A 9,888-nucleotide genomic window follows, 5' to 3' on the forward strand; every position below is an offset into this window, starting at 1 on the left:
TTGAATGTGTTTGCTCTTGCTTTTCTAGTTCTTTTAATTGTGATGTTAGGGTGTCAATTTTGGATCTTTCCTGCTTTCTCTTGTGGGCATTTAGTGCTATAAATTTCCCTCTACACACTGCTTTGAATGTGTCCCAGAGATTCTGGTATGTTGTGTGTTTGTTCTCGTTGGTTTCAAAGAACATCTTTATTTCTGCCTTCATTTCATTATGTACCCAGTAGTCATTCAGGAGCAGGTTGTTCAGTTTCCATGTAGTTGAGTGGTTTTGAGTGAGTTTCGTAATTCTGAGTTCTAGTTTGATTGCACTGTGGTCTGAGAGACAGTTTGTTATAATTTCTGTTCTTTTACATTTGCTGAGGAGAGCTTTACTTCCAACTATGTGGTCAATTTTGGAATAGGTGTGGTGTGGTGCTGAAAAAAATGTATATTCTGTTGATTTGGGCTGGAGAGTTCTGTAGATGTCTATTAGGTCCACTTTGTGCAGAGCTGAGTTCAATTCCTGGATATCCTTGTTAGCTTTCTGTCTCATTGATCTGTCTAATGTTGACAGTGGGGTATTAAAATCTCCCATTATTATTGTGTGGGAGTTTAAGTCCCTTTGTAGGTCACTCAAGACTTGCTTTATGAACCTGGGTGCTCCTGTGTTGGGTGCATATATATTTAGGATAGTTGGCTCTTCTTGTTGAACTGATCCCTTTACCATTATGTAATGGCCTTCTTTGTCTCTTTTGATCTTTGTTGGTTTAAAGTCTACTTTATCAGAGACTAGGATTGCAACCCCTGCCTTTTTTTTTGTTTTCCATTTGCTTGATAGATCTTCCTCCATCTCTTTATTTTGAGTCTATGGGTGTCTCTGCACGTGAGATGGGTTTCCTGAATACAGCACACTGATGGGTCTTGACTCCTTATCCACTTTGCCAGTCTGTGTCTTTTAATTGGAGCATTTAGCCCATTTTCATTTAAAGTTAATATTGTTATATGTGAATTTGATCCTGTCATTATGATGTTAGTTGGTTATTTTGCTGGTCAGTTGATGCAGTTTCTTCCTAGCCTCAATGGTCTTTACAATTTGGCGTGTTTTTGCAGGGGCTGGTACCGGTTTTTCCTTTCCATGTTTAGTGCTCCCTTCAGGAGCTCTTTTAGGGCAGGCCTGGTGGTGACAAAATCACTCAGCGTTTGCTTGTCTGTAAAGTATTTTATTTCTCCTTCACTTATGAAGCTTAGTTTGGCTGGATAGGAAATTCTGGGTTGAAAATTCTTTTCTTTAAGAATGTCGAATATCGGCCCTCACTCTCTTCTGGCTTGTAGAGTTTCTGCCGAGAGATCAGCTGTTAGTCTGATGGGCTTCCCTTTGTGCATAACCCGACCTTTCTCTCTGGCTGCCCTTAACATTTTTTCCTTCATTTCAGCTTTGGTGAATCTGACAATTATGTGTCTTGGAGTTGCTCTTCTCGAGGAGTATCTTTGTGGCGTTCTCTGTATTTCCTGAATCTGAATGTTGGCCTGCCTTGCTAGATTGGGGAAGTTCTCCTGGATAATATCTTGCAGAGTGTTTTCCAACTTGGTTCCATTCTCCCCGTCATTTTCAGGTACACCAATCAGATGTAGGTTTGGTCTTTTCACATAGTCCCAAATTTCTTAGAGGCTTTGTTCGTTTCTTTTTATTCTTTTTTCTCTAAACTTCCCTTCTTGCTTCATTTCATTCATTTCATCTTCCATCAGCGATACCCTTTCTTCCAGTTGATCGCATCGGCTACCGAGGCTTCTGCAATCTTCGCATAGTTCTCCATACTTGGCTTTCAGCTCCATCAGCTCCTTTCAGCCCTTCTCTCCATTGGTTATTCTAGTTATCCATTCGTCCAATTTTTTTTCAAAGTTTTTAACTTCTTTGCTATTGTTTTGAATTTCCTCCCGTAGCTCGGAGTAGTTTGATCGTCTGAAGCCTTCTTCTCTCAACTCGTCAAAGTCATTCTCCGTCCAGCTTTGTTCCGTTGCTGGTGAGGAACTGTGTTCCTTTGGAGGCGGAGAGGTGCTCTGCTTTTTAGAGTTTCCAGTTTTTCTGCTCTGTTTTCTCCCCATCTTTGTGGTTTTATCTACTTTTGGTCTTTGATGATGGTGTCGTACCAAAGGGTTTTTGGTGTGGATGTCCTTTCTGTTTGTTAGTTTTCCTTCTAACAGACACGGCCCTCAGCTGCAGGTCTGTTGGAGTTTGCTAGAGGTCCACTCCAGACCCTGTTTGGCTGGGTGTCAGCAGCAGTGGCTGCAGAACAGCAGATTTTCGTGAGACCACAAATTCAGCTGTCTGATAGTTCCTCTGGAAGTTTTGTCTCAGAGGAGTACCCGGCAGAGTGAGGTGTCAGTCTGTCCCTACTGGGGGGTGCCTCCCAGTTAGGCTGCTCGGGGGTCAGGGACCCACTTTAGGAGGCAGTCTGTCCGTTCTCAGATCTCCAGCTGCGTGCTGGGAGAACCACTACTCTCTTCAAAGCTGTCAGTCAGACAGGGACATTTAAGTCTGCAGAGGTTCCTGCTAAATTTTTGTTTGTCTGTGCCCTGCCCCCAGAGGTGGAGCCTACAGAGGCAGGCAGGCCTCCTTGAGCTGTGGTGGGCCCCACCCAGTTCGAGCTTCCTGGCTGCTTTGTTTACCTAAGCAAGCCTGGGCAATGGCAGGCACCCCTCCCCCAGTCTCGCTGCCGCCTTGCATTTTGATCTCAGACTGCTGTGCTAGCAATCAGCGAGACTCCATGGGCATAGGACCCTCCGAGCCAGGTGTGGGACACAATCTCCTGGTGTGCCGTTTTCCAGGCCTGTTGGAAAAGCGCAGTATTAGGGTGGGACTGACCCCATTTTCCAGGTGCCATCTGTTACCCCTTTCTTTGACTAGGAAAGGGAACTCCCTGACCCCTTGCGCTTCCTGAGTGAGGCAATGCTTGGCCCTGCTTCGGCTCGTGCACAGTGCGCTGCACTGACTGTCCTGCACCCACTGTTTGGCACTCCCTAGTGAGATGAACCCGGTACCTCAAACGGAAATGCAGAAATCACCCGTCTTCTGTGTCGCTCAGGCTGGGAGCTGTAGACCGGAGCTGTTCCTATTCGGCCATCTTGGCTCCACCCTCCACCCATCCCTTTATTTTAAGCCTATGTGTCATTGCATATGAGATGGGTCTCTTGAAGACAACATGCCAATGGGTCTTGGTTCTTTATTCAGCTTGCCACTACGTGTCTTTTATTTGGGGCATTCAGCCCATTTACATTCAAGGTATTGGTAAGTGTGGATTTGATCATGCCTTCATGATGTTAGCTGGTTATTTTGCAGACTTGTTTAAGTGGTGCTTCATAGTGCCACTGGTCTGTATACTTCAGTGTGTTTTTGTGGTGGCTGGTAATGGTCTTTCTTTTCCATATTTAGTGCTTCCTTCAGGTGCTCTTATAAGGCAGGTCTGGTAGTAACAAATTTCCTCAGCATTTGCTTGTCTGAAGAAGATCTTATTTCTCCTTTGCTTATGAACCTTAGTTTAGTTAGATATGAATTTCTAGGTTGGAATTTCTTTCCTTTAAGAATGCTGAATATTGTGCCCTGGTCTCTTCTGGCTTATAGGGTTTCTGCTGAGCATTCCCCTATTAGTGTGATGGGCTTCTTTTTGTTGGTGACCTAACGTTTCTCTCTAGCTGCCTTTAACATTTTTTTCACTTCTACCTTGGAGAATCTGATGATGATGTGTCTTGGGGATGATCTCCTTGTGAAATATCTTACTGGGGTTTTCTGCATTTCCTGAATTTGAATGTTGGCCTCTCTACCTAGGTTGGGGAAGTTCTCTTGCATCATATACTGAATTATATTTTCCAAGTTGGTTCCATTCTCCTCATCTCTTTCAGGGACACCAGTGAGTCATAGATTTAGTCTCTTTACATAATCCCATATTTCTTGGAGATTTTGTTCATTCCTTTTTATTTTTTTCTCTGTTCTTGTGTGACTGTCTTATTTCAGAAAGCCAGTCTTCAAGCTCTGAGATTCTTCCCTCCATTTGGGCTATGCTGCTATTAATATTTGCAACTGTGTTATGAAATTCTTGTATTTTTTCAGCTCTATCTGGTCAGTAACATCCTTTTCTATACCGGCTATTTTGTCTGTCAACTTCTGCACTGTTTTATGATCTTTAGCTTCCTTGGATTGGGTTTCAGCATAGTCTTGTAGCTCAATAATCTTCCTTTCTATCCATATTCTGAATTCTAGCTCTGTCATTTCAGTCATCTCAGCCTGCTTCAGAGCTTTTGCTGGAAAAGTGATGTGGTTTTCTGAAAGAAAGAAGGCACTCTGGCTTTTTGAATTGTCAGGGTTCTTGTGCTGATTTATTCTCATTTTGTGGGCTTATCTGCCTTCAGTCTTTGAGGTTGCTGACCTATGGATGGGTTTTTTTCTTTTATCCTATCTCATGAGCTTGAAGATTTGATTGTGGTATAATAAGGTGGATTCAGCCAACTGGCTTCATTTCTGGAAGATTTTTAGGGTGCCAGCACTCAGCTCCCAACTGTTAAACTGCTGTACGTTATCTCTGGGGGACTTGTATTGGGCCCCGAGATTGTTCTCTGGCTCTTTGGAGTTAGAAATCCGCTGTGCTTGGGGGGCCAAGGTGCTCCTAGACTGCTGATCACTATACTCTGAAGGGAGTTGTCAGCCAAAGTGTTTCATAGTGTGGTGACAGCAGAATCCATCCTTGTAGCAGCAGCTGCAGTACTAGTGGGTGCTAGGGTGCTAGCGGGTCCTGGGGTGCCTGCGTCTCTACAGGCACTCACCAGAGTGGTGGAGGCAACCCAGTTGTGCGGGCCTCTGCTGGCATCTATGTGTGCAGTGGCAGTAGAGATTGTCTTGGCTCAGGGGGAGGGTGTTGGTGGACCCAAGTCTGGGTGGCCCCTCTGTGCCCTGTAAACAGGAGTGGTCACTCAGGGAGCTGGGAGGATCTGCTGTTCTCTGCACAGTGTTAGCACAAAGGTAAGATGATTGTGGGGCTGGCTGGCTCTATGCCCACCAAAGCTTCATCTGCAATGGCAGATGATGAAGCTGGGAGGGCAGACTGCACTCCTATGTGCTGGCGGGGCAAGGAAGGCAAAATCTGCCCACAAAGACATGTGCCAGCAAGGAGATGTGAGAAGTTGCCATGGGCCTAGAGGAAGCTGCAGTATGCAGAGAGGGTCCCTATGGGGACCCTCCTCTAGGCTCCGCCATGCTGGAGCTCTCCACTGCTCAGGCAAGTCTGCCAGTGCAGAAGTCATGATGCAGGCGCCCAGGGACCCTGAGACTGCCCTGCAAGCAGGCATGGCCAGGCTGGGGCCCCAGGAGAGGCCAGCAGACCAAAGGGTGCTCAGGTTGATCTGGCCCTCTATGATGGGCAAGACTGCCCTGTGGAGTTCAGTTCAGACAGCTCCCCTAGGGCTAAAGTCTCCTATGGGAGTGAGCCATACCTAGGGGGATGGCCGTCCTGGTTGTGCTCTGCTACAAATTCTCCTGCACCAAACCCTCTGGGCTCCACATCAGCTGACTTGTTGCCCTTACAACTTCTCTAAGCAGCTCTCCCTGCCAACTTGAGTGTTCATGGTGGTCAAGGGGTCTCCTCCTGCTGGGGTTCTGGAGGCCTGTGGCAAGACTGGGTTGCTCCTTGCCAGTTCAACTCACCCATTCCCCCAGAGCCTTTGGGGGCCAGGAATGAGTTCCAAGGTACAGTAGCCCCATACAGTGTTCCCAACTTTCTCCCCTTCAGCCCAGCTTGTGTCTTCCCTCCATCCACTCTGGGTGCCCTCCTTCTGCAGATCTGTTAGGAGCACACCTGTCATCGAGGTCCCTGGGTGGGGGCTGTTCCCCCTGGCTGCCTCCAGATGATTTTTATGCATCTAAACTAAGCATGCTTTCTGTAATACTGAAAAGTTACCATGCAGCTTGTACTTAAACACTTCTCATGGGAGCACTAAACCATCCAAAGTGGCCTACCCTACTCTTGGGCAGAAGTGTAAGAAGATCATTGTAAAGTCAGGCAAAATTTATCTTTTTATTGCTTCTAACAAGTGGTTGTATCAATTCCTGGAACAAGATCGAAACTTTTTTTTTCTGAAATGTCTTTGGGAATTTGTATTTTTAAAATTTGAGTGGACCATCTTTTTTTTTTTTATACAAATAATTTTACCATTCTCTTAGGAGGAAATAGAAGTAGATGATAGTATTTTTTGTTCTGTGATATGTTAGCATTATTCCATATTATCCAAACATAGAAGCTATTTTTTCCCTGTCACTCATTTTTTTTGAAAAGTTATTTTTTAATAAGGAAATGTGCATAATTCATAAATGCACGTGAGTTTTTTATTCTAACAAAATAGTTAACTTAGTAAATAATTGACATCTGAAAAGACATGAGAAGTGAATATATAATATATTCTGGATCTGTCGCCCAGGCTGGAGTTCAGTGGCGCGATCTCTGCTCACTGCAACCTCTGTCTCCCAGGCTTAAGCCAGCCTCTCACCATAGGCTTCCGAGTAGCTGAGACCACAGGCGTGTGCCACCACACCCGGTGAACTTTTGTATTTTTAAAGAGACTGGGTTTTGCTATGTTGCCCAGGTTGGTCTTTAACTCCTGGGCTCAAGCAGTCCGCCTGCCTCAGCCTACCAAAGTGCTGGGATTACAGATGTGAGCCACTGCACCCGGCCAAAGAGAACTTTTAAATTTATTTTTTATTGTATTATTATTATACTTTAAGTTTTAGGGTACATGTGCACAATGTGCAGGTTTGTTACATATGTATCCATGTGCCATGTTGGTGTGCTGCACCCATTAACTCATCATTTAGCATTAGGTATATCTCCTAATGCTATCCCTCCCTCCTCCCCCCACCCCACAACAGTCCCCAGAGTGTGATGCTTCCCTTCCTGTGTCCATGTGTTCTCATTGTTCAATTCCCACCTATGAGTGAGAACATGCGGTGTTTGGTTTTTTGTCCTTGTGATAGTTTACTGAGAATGATGGTTTCCAGCTTCATCCATGTCCCTACAAAGGACATGAACTCATCGTTTTTTATGGCTGCATAGTATTCCATGGTGTCTATGTGCCACATTTTCTTAATCCAGTTTATTGTTGTTGGACATTTGGGTTGGTTCCAAGTCTTTGCTATTGTGAATAGTGCCCAATAAACATACGTGTGCATGTGTCTTTATAGCAGCATGATTTATAGTCCTTTGGGTATATACCCAGTAATGGGATGGCTGGGTCAAATGGTATTTCTAGTTCTAGATCCCTGAGGAATCGCCACACTGACTTCCACAATGGTTGAACTAGTTTACAGTCCCACCAACAGTGTAAAAGTGTTCCTATTTCTCCACATCCTCTCCAGCACCTGTTGTTTCCTGACTTTTGAATGATGGCCATTCTAACTGGTGTGAGATAGTATCTCATTGTGGTTTTGATTTGCATTCATCTGATGGCCAGTGATGATGAGCATTTTTTCATATGTTTTTTGGCTGCATAAATGTCTTCTTTTGAGAAGTGTCTGTTCATGTCCTTCGCCCACTTTTTGATGGGGTTGTTTGTTTTTTTCTTGTAAATTTGTTTGAGTTCATTGTAGATTCTGGATATTAGCCCTTTGTCAGATGAGTAGGTTGCAAAAATTTTCTCCCGTTGTGTAGGTTGCCTGTTCACTCTGATGGTAGTTTCTTTTGCTGTGCAGAAGCTCTTTAGTTTAATTAGATCCCATTTGTCAATTTTGGCTTTTGTTGCCATTGCTTTTGGTGTTTTAGACATCAACAGATGGCACCTGGAAAATTGGGTCACTCCCACCCTAATACTGCGCTTTTCCGACGGGCTTAAAAAACGGCACACCAGGAGATTATATCCCGCACGTGGCTGGGAGGGTCCTATGCCCATGGAGTCTCGCTGATTGCTAGCACAGCAGTCTGAGATCAAACTGCAAGGCAGCAGTGAGGCTGGGGGAGGGGCGCCCGCCATTGCCCAGGCTTGCTTAGGTAAACAAAGCAGCCAGGAAGCTCGAACTGGGTGGAGCCCACCACAGCTCAAGGAGGCCTGCCTGCCTCTGTAGGCTCCACCTCTGGGGGCAGGGCACAGACAAACAAAAAGACAGCAGTAACCTCTGTAGACTTAAATGTCCCTGTCTGACAGCTTTGAAGAGAGTAGTGGTTCTCCCAGCACACAGCTGGAGATCTGAGAATGGGCAGACTGCCTCCTCAAGTGGGTCCCTGACCCCCCGAGCAGCCTAACTGGGAGGCACCCCCCAGTAGGGGTAGACTGACACCTCACACGGCCGGGTATTCCTCTGAGATAAAAATTAAAGAAGAACGATGAGACAGCAGCATTTGTGGTTCACCAAATCTGCTGTTCTACAGCCACTGCTATTATGCAGCCACTGCTGCTGATACCCAGGCAAACAGAGTCTGGAGTGGACCTCTAGCAAACTCCAACAGACCTGCAGCTGAGGGTTGTGTCTGTTAGAAGGAAAACTAACAAACAGAAAGGACATCCACACCAAAAACCCTTTGGCACAACACCATCATCAAAGACCAAAAGTAGATAAAACCACAAAGACGGGGAGAAAACAGAGCAGAAAAACTGGAAACTCTAAAAAGCAGAGTGCCTATCCTCCAAAGGAACACAGCTCCTCACTAGCAACGGAACAAAGCTGGACGGAGAATGACTTTGATGAAGTGAGAGAAGAAGGCTACAGACGATCAAACTACTCCAAGCTACAGGAGGAAATTCAAACCAATGGCAAAGAACTTAAAAACTGTGAAAAAAAATTAGACGAATGGATAACTAGAACAACCAACGCAGAGAAGTCCATAAAGGAGCTGATGGAGCTGAAAGCCAGGCACGAGAACTACGTGAAGAATGCAGAAGCCTCAGGAGCCGATGCAATCAACTGAAAGAAAGGATATCGATGATGGAAGACGAAATGAATGAAATGAAGCCAGAAGGGAAGTTTAGAGAAAAAAGAATAAAAAGAAACGAACAAAGCCTCCAAGAAATATGGGACTATGTGAAAAGACCAAATCTACGTCTGATTGGTGTATCTGAAAGTGACGGGGAGAATGGAACCAAGTTGGAAAACACTCTGCAGGATATTATCCAGGAGAACTTCACCAATCTAGCAAGGCAGGCCAACATTCAGATTCAGGAAATAAAGAGAACGCCACAAAGATACTCCTCGAGAAGAGCAACTCCAAGACACGTAATTGTCAGATTCACCAAAGTTGAAATGAAGGAAAAAATGTTAAGGGCAGCCAGAGAGAAAGGTCAGGTTACCCACAAAGGGAAGCCCATCAGACTAACAGGGGATCTCTCGGCAGAAACTCTACAAGCCAGAATAGAGTGGGGGCCAATATTCAATATTCTCAAAGAAAAGAATTTTCAACTCTGAATTTCATATCTAGCCAAACTAAGCTTCATAAGTGAAGGAGAAATAAAATACTTTACAGACAAGCAAATGCTGAGAGATTTTGTCACCACCAGGCCTACCCTAAAAGAGCTCCTGAAGGAAGCACTAAACATGGAAAGGAACAACTGGTACCAGCCACTGCAAAAATGTGCCAAAATGTAAAGACCATCAAGGCTAGGAAGAAACTGCATCAACTAACGAGCAAAACAACCAGCTAACATCATAATGACAGGACCAAATTCACACATAACAATATTAACTTTAAATGTAAATGGGCTAAATGCTCCAATTAAAAGACACAGACTGGCAAATTGGATAAAGAGTCAAGACCCATCAGTGTGCTGCCTTCAGGAAACCCATCTCACGTGCAGAGACATGCATAGGCTCAAAATAAAGGGATGGAGAAAGATCTACCAAGCAAATGGAAAACAAAAAAAAAGGCAGGGGTTGCAATCCTAGTC

This window comes from Nomascus leucogenys, chromosome 5, assembly GCF_006542625.1.
Source record: "Nomascus leucogenys isolate Asia chromosome 5, Asia_NLE_v1, whole genome shotgun sequence".
NCBI lineage: Eukaryota > Metazoa > Chordata > Mammalia > Primates > Hylobatidae > Nomascus > Nomascus leucogenys.